Genomic DNA, 20,991 nt, shown 5'->3' with positions numbered 1-20,991 from the left:
CCTCTTCTGCCCTCTCACCATCCTCTAAAGAACCCGATCGACTGACGCCGCTGCAGACCAGCTCAACATCTCCAGAAAGAGCAGTCATGTGTTGTAGAGCACATAGAAATGCTGATTTTAATGCATAAGCAGATTATTATAATACGCATTACTATTCAAAAGTTTTTTTTTTTTTTTTAATTAATACTTTTTTTCAGCAAGGATGCATTAAATTAATCAAAAGTGACATTTATAGTCTTATAAAAGATTACTATTTCTGTTGTTTGGACTTTAATCAAAGAATCCTGAAAAACTGAATATAGCACAATATCTACAAAAAATGAACTGTGTTCAACATCAGAAATGTTTCTTGAGCAGCAAATCAGCATATTAGAATGATTTCTGAAGGATCATGTGACACTGAAGACTTGAGTAATGATGCTGAAAATTCAGGTTTGATCACAGGAATAAATTACATTTTACAATATATTCACAGAAAACTGTTATTTGAAATTGTAAAACCATTTCACTACTGTTTCTTTACTGTATTTTTAAACAACAACAACAACAAAAAATGCAGCCTTGGCGAGCAAAAGAGACTTATTTCCATAATGTAACAAAAAAATTGTAAATATTCTACATTTTTCAACCCTTATTCAAAAACTTTTCAGTGCAACTTAATGCATTAATGCGCTTTGGATAAAAGCGTCTGCCATTGTGTGAATGTAAATGTGCGGCAATGAGAATTAGTGTGTCTGAAATGCTAAAGAAAACTAAGTATTGTGTTGTTTGTGTGAACTTGACTTCATACATCTACTAAAATTCACCAAAACACCAGCAGATTAAATTATATTCATCTGCTCTTACACCTGTATAACAGGTGTGTAAATGCATGAGTCTTTGCTGTGTGGTGGAGCAGGAATGCTGTCAGTCCAGTCAGATGAACATTAGAAACTCTCTCTCTCTGTTGCTGCTCATTTAGCAGAACTCAAAAGACGAGGCATTTAGCCACCCACAAACGACATACTTACAGTCTATAATTAAGCCAATCGAGTTACAGAAGAAACTTCACGTACAAGCGCCCTATAGACAGAGGAAACACCCGAGGGACACATTAAAGCTAAACCTGCTCCAGCACGCATGTGGCGGCGTGTTAGTGTGCTGTTCTCAGCATTAGCGCTGATCTCTAGAGTGTGTTTAAGCCGCAGGGCGTCTCAAATAAGTCTTTAGAGCCAAATGAACTATTTTTCTGTATATTAATGTTTTTATTACTGCCCAAAGTCTTGTTTTTCAGTACAAATATCAAGGCCTTCTTAAGTCAACATGCATTTACTTAATCAAGAACATTTACTAATTTACCAATCAAGAACATTTACAATGTGGTTAAAAACAAACAAACAACAACAACAAAATGTTTTTTCCTCTTAATTAAAGGACTAGTTCACCCAAAAAATTAAATTTGGCGAAAAGGTAGTCACGCTCAGACCATCCGAGCTTGTTTCTTCATTAGAACAGATTTGGAGAAATGCAGCATTACATCACTTGTTCCCCAGTGGATTCTCTGCAGTGAATGGGTGCCGTCAGAATGAGAGTCCAAACAGCTGATAAAAACATCACAATAATCTACAAATAATCCACACGACTCCAGTCCATCAGTTTATGTCTTGTGACGCGAAAGCATATGTGTTTGTAAGAAACAAATCCAAACCAAAACTTTTAACTTCAAAATGTTGCTTCCTCCAAATGAAGCAGTTGTCTCATCTGAATCAGGACAGAAATATGCACATCAGTCTGGGGTCAAACGTTCATCTGCAGGTTTTCAGTAACTCTTTATAACAAGGGGCCAATAGTTCAGAAACACATTTGTAAAAGTATGCATTAATCTTTAAAATTGTTAGTTATTAATACGTAAAATAGTCAAGTCAATATTATTTGTATAGCGCTTTTAACAATGCAAATTGTGTCAAAGCAGCTTTACATCAGCTTGATATAAAGCTGGGTGGCTAGACGGGGAAATAGTGTGTCAAAATAGTGTCATTATCCTCTGGCCAGACAAAATCAGCAGTTTAAATCTAGGCTAAAGCAGAGTCAGATTGTGCAAAGGACTCATCTGGTTCCTGTGGTCTTGTCCCGATGGCCGTCTAGGCCGTCTTCACTGGGGATCTGTCTCTGGCGCTCATCTAGTTGTCCTGGTCTTCGCTGACGTTCAGGGCTGCAGAGGTCATCTCTAGGTGCTGATTCACCATCTGATCTGGATACAGACTGGATCCGGGTGGCTGCAGTGACCATCTGATCTGGATAAATAATCACAATATCAACAATCAGAATAAACATGTCAGTGTAACTGTATGGTAGATTGTTTACGGTTGCCAGCAACATAGCAACTTGCCACATCACTTTAGAATTTAATGATCATTCCAAACAGCTCATCCTGTCAGAATTTAGGATTTTGAAATATTATTTGAATTTGCTTTTAAATTATTTATCGGAATATAGTTTCACCATTAATTTTTCTTTAAACGAAGACTTGCGTATAATAACATGCACAACTGTAAGGTTTTGAATATGGAAGAAGAGTATTATCCTAGACAGCGTTACTAAATATTTATTCATATTGTTACGGCTGGTGCTGTTTTGTGGTGTTGTTTGTTGTTTTTCTCTTGTCTTTTTGTTTCTCTGTTGTTTGTCTTTACTTTTACTTTTTTAGTGCTACGCCATTGGTCCTGCTCCCTGCCAATCATCGTTGGAGGAGATGATGTCATAATGATGTCCTAATTAGTGACCAGCTGGATCTATAAAAGGAAGACTCTGAGACAATGTAGGAGATGTCTTGCTTGTGTATGTTGCTAGCTGTTTTATGATGGTGTTGTTTAGCTAATGCTAAATTTGTATACTGTGGGTTAAGCTATAGTTCCATATGTTTGCGTTGGTTTTTGTATAATAAGCTTCATCTGATCTTTATTTGTGTAAATTCCATTTGTATGTATATACAGGGGAGAGAAGGGGAAGAAAGGTAAGAATATCACGTGATCTACACTTTACAATCTGTAGTGAATGATTGTTGAATACACTAGGTAAGGGGCGTGCCTCGCTTTTTGTACTTTTTGTTTTGCTAGTGAGAGTAGCTTAGTTTAGGGTATCTTTGGATACTGAAGATTTTCTTTTCTTTTTGTTTCTCTTTAGTTAAGTTTAGATTTGATAACTGAGTTAGAGGGTTATGTTTTGATTGTTTCTTTTATTTGACTGCCACCAGTTCCCTTCTTTTCCCCTAATTATTTGGGCTGACTTCTTTCTTTAGTTTTTTTTTAATGTAAATATTATATTGAATGGTTTAGGGACGAGATTTCCCACTGTAAAAATGGTAAATAAACACTGGTTTATTGCCTTTAGTGCTTTGGTTGTTATTGCTTATGCGGGTATCGGGTCGAGATCGGACCTCAGCAATTAATGTTATTTCCTATACCCCTTAAAATAGCTAGGGATTGTAACAATATTCAATGCTTATTAGATTATTTGTTTTTAATGATGGACACAGAAGGATAACACACACACACACACACACCAACTCTCACACTGATTAAAATGGAGATTAAGAGAATGTGTAATTAGTCAGCGATTATGACCTTAAATATTAATAACGTTCTTCACATCATTTCATCACAAAATCCTTTGACATCACAAAAATGTGACCTGACCGACACCGACCTCAAAAACACTTCAGTCACACTTAAACCGCATTAGATAATGCATCCAGGCCTCATGGCAATTTGTACATATTTTACGAGGTGGCTAATTAGTACAAATTCGTCCGACCTCACTCGTACAAATTCGTATGATTTGATTTTCATACAATCATACAAAATTGTACAAATGAGGTCATACAAATGTATACGAATTAGCCACCTCATAAAATATGTACGAATTGATCGTGAGATGGTGCTGGATAATGTGACAATACATATTGTCTTCTCAATATCAGATCAAACGTTTTCTTTTTAAACCAAACTTTTTTTTGTCTTAAGTCACTTTTTTTTTTTTTTTTACAATAAATTACACTTCTATTTTACTTTTGCTTTTATTTATATATTATTGACTTCAGTAGAGCTGCTTTTATAGCTAAAATTGCATTTGTTTCATAACAAATGAATTGTACAATATTAACATTATTTTCCTGTCAATCTGTTGTATAGTGCATATTGCACTGCACAGTAATAAATGCTATGAAAACGAAACTCTTCACCAGCACTCACATGCATTTCATCCTCAGATTAAATCAGCCTGTCACTTTTACGTCATACTGATTAATCTACTGTACAGTCACATCAAAGAAAATACATAAATTTATTTAAACAATGTAGCAAAGAAGAGATGAGATGATATTTGCTGACCCTGCAGAGAGACAGGGCCAGGAATTAACCAGGATAAAAGAAAGCCACCAAAAGTGACAAAAAAAATGTATTTTGACGTTATATAGTTTCAGCAGGAGTCTTGTTGAATGTGGTGCCAACTGAAGAAATTTTGTTCCCTTTTTTCATGAAAACAAACTAAAATCTGCTTTAAAATCAGTTTCTATGTTGCAAAATGTCCCTCCTTGATGACTAAATGTCAATTATGACACCAGTATTTGGCAACAAGTGTTGAGCAAACGAATCACAATCGCGAAGTGAATTAAACCGTATCGAGTGTGGAATGCTTGACGAATGTGGGCTGAGTTTATATATTTGTATCAGCAATCCTCCGTGCTTCTGCATGAAAAACATGGGGTTTGTCAAGAGCGGTGAGTGGAAATGCAGTTTATTGTGTTCACAAGATATACTATTGAAACAGGTGTGTCTCCTTCACACCCTACACAGGAACTTAACACACATACACACCTACATACCTGCCATACCTGCGTACGGACAACACACACGTAAACTGTAATCATGACCAAAAGTGAAGTGACATACGGCCAAGTATGGTGACCCATACTCAGAATTTGTGCTCTGCAATTAACCCATCCAAAGTGCACATACACAGCAGCGAACACACACACACACCGTGAACACACACCTGGAGCAGTGGGCAGCATTTTATGCTACAGCGCCCGGGGAGCAGTTGGGGGTTCAGTGCCTTGCTCAAGGGCACCTCAGTCGTGGTATTGAGGGTGGAGAGAGCACTGGACATTCACTCCCCCCACCTACAATTCCTGCCGGCCCGAGACTCGAACTTGCAACCTTTGGATTACGAGTCCGACTCTCTAACCATTAGGCCACGACTTCCCACAAAGCTGCTCACACACCGACCACTGTTGCTATAGTGACCGAACGCCGACCAAATGCCAACCGAACTCCAAAGTTGCGCAAATTTGCTGATGCATAGAAAGCTGCTTGGCTTGAAAATTACTTCTGTGTGAATAGTGCTTCAAACATCGCTATGCTTGGTTGCGAAATTTCGCTAATGTGACTGCATATTTATTTCTACGATCTGCTTACTTACTGTTATATTTAGGGGCGTGGTTATGGGCGGAGCTTCATTCTTTCTTTCTTTTTTCCAAATCTTAAATTGTTTACGTTTCGCATTGTACAAGTCATACAATCGCCACCTCTTAAAAGTATCGTTCACCCAAAAATTTTAATTTGCTGTTAATTTACTCACTCTTCCATTTACGAAGATTTAACTGAAACCATAAGTAAGCTATATTAACAGCAAATTTTCCTTTTTGGGGGGTGAATTATCGCTTTAATTTGTACAACTTTATTCTTACCCCTTCAGTTATGGTTATATCAAGGTTATATGGTTAAGGACAGAGCCTCATTCTTACTTTTTTTAATCGTAAGCTTTCCTACGATTTACATGGTAGGAGTTTTAAAAGGCAAAATCATCACTTCATAAAATAGTTAAAGGTTTCTGTTCCATAAAATAAAAGCATGTACAGTTTTAGAATACAAAAAAAAAAAAGATATCACACAGAAACATAATAAACCGATGCCATACTTGTTCAGGTTTTTCTCCAAATAGTCTCGATGCCCTGCAGGTTCTGCTCACAAACACACAAGAACAATTTTACTGTCATTCAAGACTAAACACACAGCATTTGCATATATATGTAATGATGTGAGATGATCTAACACACACTCATACACACACAGCACAAATCTACAGGGAAAGACTCGTCCCAGATGCATCAGTCCAGCTCCACCAACTAATTACAGATGATTATAAACACAGAAAATGATTTAATTATACAGAGATTGAGATATTTCTATTGTGTGAATAAAGCACGAATGCGGTTTAAGTGTGTGAATAACTGACAGATACCGTGGTAGAACTTACCAGTCCATGCTCTGATCTTCAGGTCTCTATGAGACTCGTGCCACTCTTTCAATGAAAGTATTTGAGACTTATTGATGTTGTAGTGTCCCATTTGAAACCTGTTAATGATTTAATTGTATTTTTATTTCATTTTTTCCAAGTTTTCATAATTTTTAGTTTGGTGTTGATTTTATTTTTGATATTTTTTGTTATTTAATTTTATTTGTGTTGTGGTAACAGAAGTCTTTTATTTTGATGGTCAATTGGCGTGAGCGGATATAGTGCGAGTCCGCGCCAAACATTTCAGTACGGAACGAAAGCTAGACGCACATGGTCACGATTTCAAAGGTTCACGGTTTACAAGGAGTCCAAAAGGATTTAGCTTCTGGTTTAAATGGAGAACAAGGCATAGTTTTAGATTTCTTGTTACCCGTTTATTTTTGTTGTTGTTTTGATCTGTTTTCTCCATAGTAAGATTATTTGTTTGTTATTTTGTATTATATTTAAATATGTTTGAATAAGTGATGTTTGTTTATCTGGTGTTTTCTCTTTTGTACAAGCTCTTACGGTTGATTCGCACAAAGTGATACAGTGATGTGCTATGTCTTACAGCATTCAACGGTGATCATATCAGTGATGAACATTCAAATAAAGTGTGGGAATCACCAGTCAGAGAGTCGTATATCCTTTTATTGAATCAGGGAGCTACAAAACCTCTTCTAAAATTCTAAAATTGGAATTTTAAATTAAGGCCAGATGCATAATGCCGGCAAAACCACAGTTTTTCATTTTGTTTCCATAAATATGTCTTAATTCAGACTATAGTGGAAATAAAACACCCAAAGTACACATATTAATGTTTTTCTTATCTATTTGCATCTGTAGATTTGAATTACAAAACATACTGTATCTTTAAAGGCCATTTTCTTAAAATGAATTTGTTATATACAGTGCCCTCCAAAAGTATTGGAACAGTAAAGACAACATTGCTCTGTTGGCTGTGGAGTCAATACATTTAGAAATATGATTAAAATATGAATATGAGACAAAACTACAGAATGTCACATTTTATTATTGGGTGATTCAACACATCGATGTTTTACCAGCTAAGAAGTTCAGCACTTTTAGAGTTTCATCCCTCTCTCTGATGTGAGCATAAGTATTGGAGCAGTTGCCTCACAGGTCTTTCTAAGTGATCAGCTGTGTCCTGTTGCATTAATTCTTCAGATATTAAAAGCAGGGAATGTGTCGTATCAGTTATATCCATTACTTCTGTATTCTGAATCTTGCTTTCGATGATGACACACACACACAAACCAGGATGAAGATGAGGGAGCTGACTTTGAGAGAAAAGCAAGCAATTTGGATGCTAAAAAAATTTGGATGCTCATATATATATATATATATATATATATGATAGTAGAATAACACTTATTGACAGTACTTTTGGGTTTATATATTCACAATCCATTCTGTTAAAAATACTCATGTCAACAAACAAGAATTTTAAATACAGTGAGGGAAAAAAGTATTTGATCCCCTGCTGATTTTGTACATTTGCCCACTGACAAAGAAAAGATCAGTCTATAATTTTAATGGTAGGTTTATTTGAACAGTGAGAGACAAAATAACAATAAAAAAAATCCAGAAAAAGGCATTTTAAAAAAAAGTTATAAATTGATTTGCATTTTAATGAGTGAAATAAGTATTTGATCCCTATCGATCAGTAAGATTTCTGGCTCCCAGGTGTCTTTTATACAGGTAAGGAGCTGAGATTAGGAGCACTCTCTTAAAAGGAGTGCTCCTAATCTCAGTTTGTTACCTGTATAAAAGACACCTGTCCACAGAAGAAATCAATCAATCAGATTCCAAACTCTCCACCGTGGCCAAGACCAAAGAGCTGTCCAAGGATGTCAGGGACAAGATTGTAGACCTACACAAGGCTGGAATGGGCTACAAGACCATCGCCAAGCAGCTTGGTGAGAAGGTGACAACAGTTGGTGCGATTTATTCGCTAATGCAAGAAACACAAAATAACTGTCAATCTCCCTCGGACTGGGGATCCATGTAAGATCTCACCTCGTGGAGTTTCAATGATCATGAGAACGGTGAGGAATCAGCCCAGAACTACACGGGAGGATCTTGTTAATGATCTCAAGGCCACTGGGACCATAGTCATCAAGAAAACAATTGGTAACACACTACGCCGTGAAGGACTGAAATCCTGCAGCGCCTGCAAGGTCCCCCTGCTCAAGAAAGCACATGTACAGGCCCGTCTGAAGTTTGCCAATAATTCAGAGGAGAACTGGGTGAAAGTGTTGTGGTCAGATGAGACCAAAATCCAGCTCTTTGACATCAACTCGCCGTGTTTGGAGGAGGAGGAATGCTGCCTATGACCCCAAGAACACCATCCCCACCATCAAACATGGAGGTGGAAACATTATGCTTTGGGGGTGTTTTTCTGCTAAGGGGACAGGACAACTGCACCGCATCAAAGGGACGATGGACGGGGCCATGTCAGGGCCAGGGCATTGAAAATGGGTCGAGGATGGGTATTCCAGCATGACAATGACCCAAAACACACAGCCAAGGAAACAAAGGAGTGGCTCAAGAAGAAGCACATTAAGGTCCTGGAGTGGCCTAGCCAGTCTCCAGTCCTTAATCCCATAGAAAATCTGTGGAGGGATCTGAAGGATTGAGTTGCCAAACGTCAGCCTCGAAACCTTAATGACTTGGTAGAGGATCTGCAAAGAGAAGTGGGACAAAATCCCTCCTGAGATGTGTGCAAACCTGGTGGTCAACTACAAGAAACGTCTGACCTCTGTGATTGCCAACAAGTACTAAATCATGTTTTACGAAGGGGTAAAATACTTATGTGACTCAAATGCAAATCGATTTATAACTTTTTTTAAATGCGTTTTGTTGTTATTCTGTCTCTCACTGTTCAAACAAACCGACCATTAAAATTATAGACTGATCATTTCTTTGTCAGTGGGTAAACGTACAAAATCAGCAGGGGATCAAATCATTTTTTCCCTCACTGTATATTTATCCGATGTTCAGATTAATGTTCTGAAAATATTTGCAAATTAGTGCACATTCAATTAGTCATATTTCAATTACATATTTAAATATTAATTTGCATTTCAGAAAACTTAGTTTTGCCTAATAGTTTAAAAACTACTTATTAGCTAAATTTTACTCCATTCACCTTTGTCTCTAGAGACTGTAAAATACTAAAAAAGAAGATTTATGGTATCAATTACCAACTCAGATTGGTTCATAGTTTTTGCTGTGGTAGGAAAATGAAAAGAATAGTGAAATTTCACTGGAATTTTGGTACCTGTTAACATAGCAACATTCTTTTAAACATTCCAAAATATTTTTAGAGAACTGCATATTTTGATCGTCTAAGTGGACGATGATGATTATCCAGCTCTCAGCATCTGTCATCTGAGCATCCGCCCATAACAATGACATTTATAAACAGCAAATAGCAGCATTTGAAGAATGCAGTGCCTGATGTGTGCCAGAGGTGAAAGTGTGTAATAACATCAACAATAAAAACTTATCAGCACACAGTGAGGGCAATGTGTGTGTTGTGAAAGTGTGTTTCTCAGCAGAGGGTGGGTTGACTGATGGTTTATGGCGGAGGTCTTGTTGTTTAAAGCTCAGAAACCTATCAGCCGCCTATATCTTGTCAGCGCACTTTACTTTTAATGTCAGCAAAGTCTGAAACACACCTTCCGCTGCGATCAGACAGGACCGATTGCTCTTATGTCATTCCACTCATATTTCTGTCAGTATAGCACTGGAAATATGCTCACCTCGCCCTTCACCTCTGCAGAATGCAAGATATGAGGCACAATCTCATGAAAACCTGTCCAGATCAACATGAACTGAAGACAATGAAGACCTTTAACATTTTCATGGTACTCAACTATCGTTTTTAAACTGCGGATTTTCATTATTTTAAAACAAAAAAAAATCTAGAGATTATGAAGTTTTTATAATTCCTGGTAGTATTTGCTGTCCTGCCCTTGATTTTTGCTGACTTAAAAAAAATATTGTATATTGCATCAGTGAGAATAAAGGGAATCTCAAACATTTTGGATGCATTATGATAAATGTTTTCTTACACAACAGTAGGGACAATTTTGCAAGAAAATTGTCACAAATGCACTAAAAAAGTAAAAATAAATGCAAAAAATATAGCCTTGTTAAAAAGGTCTCATACAGCTGTTTAGAAAAATATGCATATATATTTACAAAGTACTAGGGAGAGAGTCAATAATTAGAGTTGGGGAATGAATTACAGGCATGAATTACAGGACACATGTAATAATTCCTGTGTTAGTTGTTTCGGCTGGAGATGGCATGGGGGAAAAAACTGTGTTTATGCCTATGTTCTAGTGCACAGAGATCTGTAGCGTCTGCCTGAGGGGAGAAGCACAAACAGGTTGTGTCCAGGGTGAGAAGGGTATGTGATTATGTTACCTGCATGCCCCATCTTGACTCTGGAGTAGTAAAAGTCCTGAAGGCTGGGCAGGTGGACACCAATGATCCTTTCTGCTGACCTAACAGTCCGCTGCAGTCTTCTTATATCTGATTTGTTGGCTGACCCAAACCATACAGTTATAGAAGAGCACAGGACCGACTCAGACACTGCCTGGGCCTTTGGCTTTCCTTATCTTCTGTTTCCTGAAGAATTTGCTTGAATCTATGAAGGTATTTTTGGTGCAAAACAGCTGAGCGTCCGTGACAGCAGAATTTGTAGTTGTAGAGAATAGCCACACATGTGTATCAGTAAATTTGAAGCCACAGACAAAAGTTGCAAACTTGTAGATGTTTTTCTCTCTCCCACAAACACAACACAATAGTTACACCTTCTCGAATCCTTCATTGCAGAGACACAAATCCTATTCTACGAATCACAAATCAAGAAACTCGTACTCTCACATGTTTTGCTGCTATTGCTGCAGTGAATATGGTGCAAAACACATTCATACACCTGCATCAAAAATGTGAAGTCACGGACGAATTTTGTACATCCACAGATCAGTATCTGAATTATTGCAATGAGATTTGCACACTTGTACAATGTTTTCTTACATATATATTTTTTTTTCCTCAAATGCTTTTTCGAGCACAAACACAAGTACACAACGCTCCATTTATACAACATATCTGTGTGATAAATGGAGCAAAAGTGATTTGTGCATCTGTAGAGGCAACAGCGAGCACTCTTCAGAGATCAGAGGATTTCAGCCAATCAGAAGAGCTACACTGTATCCGGTTCTTGTTATTTTTTTATCGTTGTTCATGTTTTTATGTTCAAGTTTATGGATCGTATCGTCTGCAACGGCTAGGGTGTGTTTTGGAGCCATCATTACGGTGATTACATCAGCTGGTAAGGTAAATTATAACATCAGTTTACCGAATTAATCAGGGAAGCAGAATAATTCTACACTGCCTTTTTATCTCAGGTTATGTCAGGCGTTACATAACAGCGAGCTAACGTGAAAATAGTAAAGAAAAATGAGTTAAGACACACCGCTGGTATGTACATCTTTTGTATTTTACTTTCAGGTTTTAGTCTATTGGTAATGCCACCTGCAACGGAGGTGTATTGGAGTCTTTTCTTGTGATTGAATCATAGAGGTGTTAACAACAGGTGAGTAAGCTGCCATCAACTATATTAGCCGAATTAGACACTGGCTGCTTCTCAATAACCCACAGGTTGTATAGGAACGGACTAGCAATATATAAGAAGTTTGGCTAACAAATATTATGAATGTTGTTTATTTTAATATAACCTGTAAGATCTGTTATTGTACGGTAGTTTTTTATCTGACCATAAACTACAATAACACTGACAGGATTGACTCTGTTACAGGAGATTGCTCCGAGCACTAACAGTGATGCTGACTATGAGGGGTAGAATCATCAAATGGCCAGCTGTCCATTTTATTTAAATTAGGTAACTCAAAATACATTTGAATTTACATTATATTTACATTCCTGCATTTGCCAGATGCTTTAATCCAAAGCAACTTGTGCTGCATTATGTACACATTTTATTGAGTTAAGTTACCCAAACAGTATTTTCAATTTCTGCTTTTTTATTATTATTATTTTCTAGTTTGTGCTCTGGATCATATCATCTGCAATACAATACAGTTGGAGGCTTCTTTTGTGATAGCCATCATAACAGGGATAACATCAACTGGTAAATTAGCCGAATTAAACTAGTTAAAGTTTTTTTGTTTGTTTTTAAATTGTTATCCATTCCCTGGGAATCAACCCATTATTCCAGCAATATAACACTAAGCTCTCAATGTCAAATGCAGAAACATTAATACATGCGTTCATGACCTCGAGGCTAGATTATTGTAATGCTTTATTGGGTGGTTGTTCTGCACTTTTAATAAACAAACTCCAGCTGGTTCAAAATGCAGCAGCTAGAGTACTTATTAGAACCAGGAAGTATGACCACATTAGCCTGGTTCTGTCAACACTGCACTGGCTCCCTACTAAACATTGTATACATTTTAAGATCTTGCTAATTACCTATAAAGCCCTGAATGGTTTGGCACCTCAGTATTTGAGTGAGCTCTTATTGCATTATAGTCCTTCACGTCTGCTGCGATCTCAAAACTCTGGCCATTTGATAATACATAGAATATCAAAATCAACTGCGGGCGGGAGATCCTTTTCCTATTTAGCACCCAAACTCTGGAACAATCTACCTAACACTGTTCAGGAAGCAGACACACTCTGTCAGTTTAAATCTAGATTAAAGACCCATCTCTTTAACCTGGCTTACACATAATACACTATCACATTTCTATAATTCAAATCCGTTAAAGGATTGTTAGACTGCATTAATTAGGTCAAGCAGAACTGGGAACACTTCCCAAAACACCTGATGTACTTGTTACATTGTTAGAAGAATGGTATCTACGCTAATATTAGTCTGTTTCTTTCTTATTCCGATGTCACCGCAGCCACCCAGATCCAGACTGTATCCAGATCAGATGGTGGATCAGCACCTAGAGATGACCTCTACAGCAGGACACCTAGATGAGCCCCAGAGACTGATCCCCAGTGAAGACCCTGTCTCCAAGACGGCCATCGGGACAAGACCACAGGAACCAAATGAGTCCTTTGCGCAATCTGATTCTGCTGCATCATGGAACAGCCTGCTGGTTTCGTCTGGCCAGAGGAGAACGACACACTATCTCAACACACTATTTCCCTGTTTAATACTGTAAAGCTGCTTTGACACAATCTGCATTGTAAAAAGCGGTATATAAAATAATGGTGACTTGACTTTGATCTACTGTTTGATCTACAGGAATGCATTATAAGGAATGGATTATAAATTAAATGATGTGTGATGGATTATCAACTAATTATGCACCTTCCTTGTAGGTGCGTTCAGAGAGTATATCGTATTTTTAATTAATCTCAAAGTGCAAACAGCACAAATCTGGCAGTTAGGGCAAATTCTGTAAACACTTCTTTTGATTTTTTTTTTTTTTTTTTTCTTGTGCTTGCAGGTTCATTCTGAGAATCAACCCTGGTGGCACCAAATGCCATTCAGAGTCACAGATCAGATGGAATACTGGAAAGACAAAGCATCAGCCTGAATCCCCTCGTGGTGTTTCTCATCAGAGAGCTTGTCAACTTTGCCAAAATTACTGAAATTTAACAACACAAACAAATTTGTACTGTATTTTATTTCTGTGAAATCTGTTTTGTCATGCTGCAGATACTGTCCCCAGGGGACTGTGGTGATGCCCTTTTTCAGCTCAACATGCTAGAGATGAAGATTTGTAATTTGTATTTTTAAAAAGAACATGTTCAACAATTAAAAAGAATATTATAAAGACAAATGCTAATGAGTTATTGGGCTTATAGTCTTTATGGGGTTGTAAAATAATAGCAGCAAATACCAATAAAGGTACATTTTTCTTTTTCTGAAATCACTCGCTGTTATACTGTACATTTGTTTATAATCTTTTAAAATATATTAACACATATATTTAATCATCTTGTAAATGACACTCTCATAATTATCTACAGTATGTAATTAATGGGTTTATCTTTTATGAAGCCTCTTTGTGAGTTGAAGCAGGGATGGGCAAACTGAGTCCTGCAGGTTAGCTTTAACCCTAATCAAACACACCTCTACCAGTTAACTTCATTAGGACCAGTGTTGGGCTAGTTACTCAAAGAATGTAATATATTACTCATTACTAGTTACTCCTTTCAAAAGTAATATTGTTACTTTACTTATTACTTTATGGCAACAGTAATTAGTTACACTACTAGTTACATTACTGTTTCTTCAAGCCCCACTGAAGTTGTAACTGTATATCTTCCACATAAAATTCTTCTAGAATGTTACTAATAACATATGTCTGCCTCATCATTTGACCAAAATCCACATTGGATCGCAGTCAGAAGTGATTACAAACACTCAGTGGTGATTACTAGTGACATTCAAGTAGAAGTGTTGTATTTATCTCAGTAACTGTCATGTGCAGCTTTAAGCTAATTGTAAGTTCTCCATTACATATACATTTCATTATGTATTTTATCAAATCACAAAGTTAGTAAGAAACTGTTTGATTTTTCAAAAAGATGTTTAGTTATAGTAATATTATGTAGCACATGCTGATCAGAGGGATGTGGTTGGGATTTAATGCCAGAGTAAAGTACAGCCATAACTTAAACAACAGTGTTCAGATCATCTTTTTTCCTGACAAAATCAATATAATGCAATATTTCCATCTGCCGAATGTAAGCTTTTCCATATTCCAAGCTTGCCTGCTGTACTGGGGACATCACATGCATGAGTCGTGAACATTATGAAAATAAATCTAGGAATTATTTGATTGTTAGATTTTAAATCAGCGGGGTTGAGGCATCAAAAGTAACTAAGCTTTTTTATGGATAGTAACTGTAATACTATCACTGAAATCTTATTAGTTGCACTACTAGTTACTGCAAAAACTAATATTATTACAGTAACTAAATTACTAGTATCTAGTTCCCAACACTGATTAGCACTACTAGAAGGCTACAGGTAGGTGAGTTTTATCAGGGTTGGAGCTAAACTCATTTAATATTTAAACTATAAACAAATATACTGTACAGTATAACAGTGAGTGATTTCAGAAAAAGAAAGAAACCTTTATTGTTTGCCTCTCTCTCCGCTCCGGAAGAAGTTTTTTTTTCTCCCTGCTGATAGGCGCCCGAACTAGCTCTTCTGATTGGCTGAAATCCTCTGATCTCTGAAGAGTGCTCGCTGTTGCCTCTACAGATGCACAAATCACTTTTGCTCCATTTATCACACAGATATGTGGTGCAAAAGGGAGAGAGCGCGAAACTAGTCATTTGCAGGTGAAAAACAGCGTTAAGACTCGTAGCAGCAGATTCGAGCCGTTGTCGTTGTGTACTTGTGTTTGTGCTCGAAAAAGCATTTGAGGAAAAAAAATATATATGTAAGAAAACATTGTACAAGTGTGCAAATCTCATTGCAATAATTCAGATACTGATCTGTGGATGTACAAAATTCGTCCGTGACTTCACATTTTTGATGCAGGTGTGTGAATGTGTTTTGCACCATATTCACTGCAGCAATAGCAGCAAAACATGTGAGAGTACGAGTTTCTTGATTTGTGATTCGTAGAATAGGATTTGTGTCTCTGCAATGAAGGATTCGAGAAGGTGTAACTATTGTGTTGTGTTTGTGGGAGAGAGAAAAACATCTACAAGTTTGCAACTTTTGTCTGTGGCTTCAAATTTACTGATACACATGTGTGGCTATTCTCTACAACTACAAATTCTGCTGTCACGGACGCTCAGCTGTTTTGCACCAAAAATACCTTCATACACACATAAGATGAAAACAACAGATGTAAGAGTATAGGTGTTGTGAAGGACCAGACTGGGTTGGATCCATTTGCAGCTTTTATTAAGAATGGTCAAACAGGCGGAGTCAAATACCAGCAAACAGAGCAATAGAGGCAAGGCAGAGACAGAGTCGAGAGTCAGGCAGAGTCGAGGCAGGCAGCAAGAATCAGAGTCCAATAAACAATCCGGGTCAGGGCAGGTAGCGAACAATCAGCAAGGTAAACAGTCCAAGGTCGAGAGGTACAAAACAAACCACGGGTAATAATGGTCAGTAGTGACAGACGGGGGCAAATCAAGACTTCACAATGAGGTGCTGTGTGTGAATGGCTTATATGTGTGTGTGTTAATGAGGTGCAGGTGTGGAGTGCAATCAGTCCCAGGTATGAGGCATGATGGGAATTGTAGTCCGAGGTGGCGTGCAACAGTTAGTGTAGTGCAAGAGTTCATGTGGTGAGCGAGTGACCTCTGTTGGTGAGTAATGGAAGTTCATGGCCAGGATTTGTGACAATAGGCTATTCAATGAAGCCTGTGTGCATTAATGTTTACTCTAACTGTAGCCTACAGAGAATTTCACAGAGGAAATGAACAAATATTGACAAAAACAAAACCTGATTTTTATGGAGGACCATTTTACCCCTAATTTGCTGAAAATCATTCAAAACGCATGTAGCTCAGCAGAGCAAGATGCTAGAATTATGAAATAAAAGGGTTTGATTTCAAGGAAATAAATTAACTTAAAACTTAAATACAATAGAAGTTGCCTTTTCACTTAGAGACCTGACTCCTAACAGACAGTGTAACAGTCTTTTAGTGTTATTATAGTTTATAGGAGAAATTCCCATACAAACTAACAATGAGATGAGGGTGAAGATGAGGTGAGATAATATGTTGAACTGCTGCATTAGTGTTGATAGTTTTTAATAAGTTAATCAACATTTATAATATTGAATGATTATTGTCAACCCGTTCTGAGCAGCAGCAGCAGCAGCGGTGTACAGTCCAGAGGGAAAGGCAGCTGCAAATTCAAAATAAAGACATAAAGACATTGACAAGTGATGTTTTATTAACAAATGTGAGGATTTGCAGCGTTTCTTAATTTGCATGTGCTGTGAGCATTTGCAGCGTTTCTCAATTTGCATCTGTTGTGAGGATTTGCAGCGTTTCTTAATCTGCATGTGTTGTGAGCATTTGCAACGTTTCTTAATTTGCATGTGTTGTGAGCATTTGCAGCGTTTCTCAATTTGCATGTGTTGTGAGCATTTGCAGCGTTTCTCAATTTGCATGTGTTGTGAGCATTTGCAGTGTTTCTCAATTTGCATGTGTTGTGAGCATTTGCAGCGTTTCTCAATTTGCATGTGTTGTGAGGATTTGCAGCGTTTCTCAATTTGCATGTGTTGTGAGCATTTGCAGCGTTTCTCAATTTGCATGTGTTGTGAGCATTTGCAGCGTTTCTCAATTTGCATGTGTTGTGAGGATTTGCAGCGTTTCTCATTTGCAGCGCATGTGTTGTCAAAATGATGATGTTTTCTTGATTTGCTGGTGTTTTGTCTATTTGCATGTGTTTTCTGAAGTTGCAGCGCGTTGAGCTCTCTCGGCCACCGTATTTTAGGGCCTTATAGGCAAGTAATAATATTTTGTAAATGATACAGAACTGAATAGGTAACCAGTGCAGAGACTGTAAAATTGGGGTAATATGATCATATTTTCTTGACCTGGTAAGAATTCTAGCCGCTGCATTTTGGACTATCTGTAGCTTATTGAAGATGCAGGACAACCACCTAGCAGTGCATTACAATAGTCCAGTCTAGAGGTTATGAATGCATGAACTAGATTTTCTGCATCAGAAACAGGTAGCATGCTTCGAAGCTTGGCAATGTTTCTAAGATGGAAGAATGCTGTTTTTGTAACATGGGAAATATGATTTTCAAAGGACAAGTTGCTGTCTAATATAACACCCAGATTTTTGACTTTAGAGGACGTAACAGTACATCCGTCTAGTTGCAAATTGTAATCCAAGAGATTCTGTGTACTGCTGTTTGGTCCAATAAGTAATATCTCTGTCTTATCTGAATTTAATAGAAGGAAATTATTGGTCATCCAATCTTTTAAATTTTTTACACAATCTATTAGCTTAGTTTAGAAGTTTCATCTGGTCTTTTTGAGATCTGTAGTTGAGTATCATCAGCATAACAATGAAAACTAATCCCGTATTTTCTAATAATATTACCAAGAGGCAACATGTATTTTGAAAATAGCAGAGGACCTAGGACAGATCCTTGTGGTACTCCATACTTTACTGGTGATAAGTGTGATGACTCCCCATTTAAATGAACAAAGTGGTAGCGATCGGACAGGTAGGATCTAAACCATCTTAAAGCCTGCCCTTGAATACCAGTATAGTTTTGTAATCGATCTATGAGTATATCATGGTCTATAGTGTCGAACGCAGCACTAAGATCAAGTAATACTAGCAATGAGATGCAGCCTTGGTCTGAAGCAAGAAGTAAGTCATTTGTAATTTTAACAAGTGCAGTTTCTGTACAATGGTGAGGCCTGAAACCTGACTGAAATTCTTCATAGAGATCTTTTTTTTTTTGCAAGAAGGAGCCCAATTTTAGAGATAAATGGAAGATTTGAAATGGGTTTGTAATTTGCCAGTTCATTAGAATCTAGTTGTGGCTTCTTAATAAGAGACTTAATAACCGCCAGCTTGAATGGTTTTGGGACGTGACCTAAAGATAACGATGAGTTAATAATATTGAGAAGCGGTTCTTCTGCTACAGGTAACAACTCTTTCAGTAGTGTAGTGGGTACAGGATCTAATAAACACGTTGTTGGCTTAGATGCACTAATAAATTTATTTAGCTCTTCCTGTCCTATAGTTGTAAAGCACTGCAGTTTTTCTTTGGGTGCGATGAATGAAGCTGAAATACTAGACACAGTCGAATCTACATTTGATATTGTATTTCTGATGTTATCTATTTTATCAGTAAAGAAATTCATAAAGTCATTACTATTAAACAGTGAGGGAATATTTAGATCGGGTGGCGTCTGTTTATTTGTTAATCTAGCCACTGTGCTAAATAAGAACCTTGGTTTGTTTTGGTTCTCTATGAGTTTGCAGATATGCTCTACCCTGGCAGCTTTTAGAGCCTGTCTATAGCTGGACATACTGTTTTTCCACGCAATTCTAAAAACTTCCAAGTTAGTTTTTCTCCATTTGCGCTCAAGATTACGAGTTTCTTTCTTGAGAGAATGGGTATAACTGTTGTACCATGGCGCAGTAAGTTTTTCTCTAACCTTTTTCAGTTTGAGGGGGGCAACAGCTTCTAATGTATTAGAGAAGAAAGTGCCCATGTTGCTAGTCATTTCGTCTAGTTCATGCGTATTTATGGGTACAGAGCAGTTGAGATAAATCAGGCAGGTTATTTGTGAATCTGTCTTTGGTGGCTGGAACAATAGTTCTGCCCGGACGATAACGCGGAGCCATATAACTAATATCAGTAATATGCAGCATGTACGATATAAGGAAATGATCAGTAACATCATCACTTTGAGGTACGATATCTATATTTGTAAGATCAATTCCATGCGATATAATTAAATCTAGCGTATGATTAAAACGATGAGTGGGCCCGGTGGCGTTTTGCTTGACTCCAAAAGAGTTTATTAGGTCAGTAAATGCAAGTCCTAACGCATCATTTGTATTATCAACGTGAATGTTAAAAGTGATAAAAGTCATACAGTGATCACAGTATGAGCGCACAGTGATCACAGTATGAGCGCACAGTGATCACAGTATGAGCGCACAGTGACCACAGTATGAGCGCACAGTGATCACAGTATGAGCGCACAGTGACCACAGTATGAGCGCATAGTGATCACAGTATGAGCGCACAGTGATCACAGTATGAGCGCACAGTGACCACAGTATGAGCGCACAGTGACCACAGTATAAGTGCACAGTAAGTGCGCAGTGACTGCAGTGGACGCAAAGTGGTGTAGGTCATAAAGACAAGGAGGCCTCCTTAGAAATATCCAGAGGAATGAATACCCTAAGATCAGTATGGGCTCTGGGACCACTGCAAATGAGCATACACGGGTTGCTGAGAATGACAGTTAGAGGGAAAATTTAAGCAGAGTCTTTTAGATGAAGAGTCTTTTCTTCTCAAGAGGGCTGGGGGCATATCAGTTGTAGTAAGCATGAACTGTATGATTGTGATGGAGGGTGTGGTTTCTGTGAAAGCACAAACAGCAATATTCTAATGAAACCACCAATACAACTATTATTATTATTCATACGAAAAACAGCCGACTCTATCATTAGCGTTCTCATTTTACATATCATTTTGGTTTCATTAAAGTCCAGATATAACTGTAAGTGTGTATTAAATATTGATTAGCAGAGAACAAGTTGTTGAAATTCTTCCAAAAACAAGCAAACCAAAGTGAAGCCAAAGCGTCTCGATTGCCCTCAGGTGGCTGGCTGCAGTATAGGCCATAAACCCCACCCTCTCCATGTAATCTAATGGGTCAGTCTGTGGCTCTGACTCTCTATCAAACACACCTGAAGAAGCTAATCAATGTCTTCAAGATCACTAGAACGTTACAGGCAGGTGTGTTTGATTAGTGTTGGAGCTAAACTCTCCAGGACACCGGCCCTCCAGGACCGAAGTTGCACACAAAAACACCTTAATATGCAAATTAGATACATAAGTAGACATGGAAAGGTAAAAACAGTCATTTTTTAAAATCACCAATCAATTTTTATTTTCATATAGGCTACCAAACTTT

The sequence above is a fragment of the Barbus barbus genome (genome assembly GCF_936440315.1).
Source record: "Barbus barbus genome assembly, chromosome: 4".
NCBI classification, from domain to species: Eukaryota; Metazoa; Chordata; class Actinopteri; order Cypriniformes; family Cyprinidae; genus Barbus; species Barbus barbus.
Note: the sequence above shows the minus strand (reverse complement) of the source record.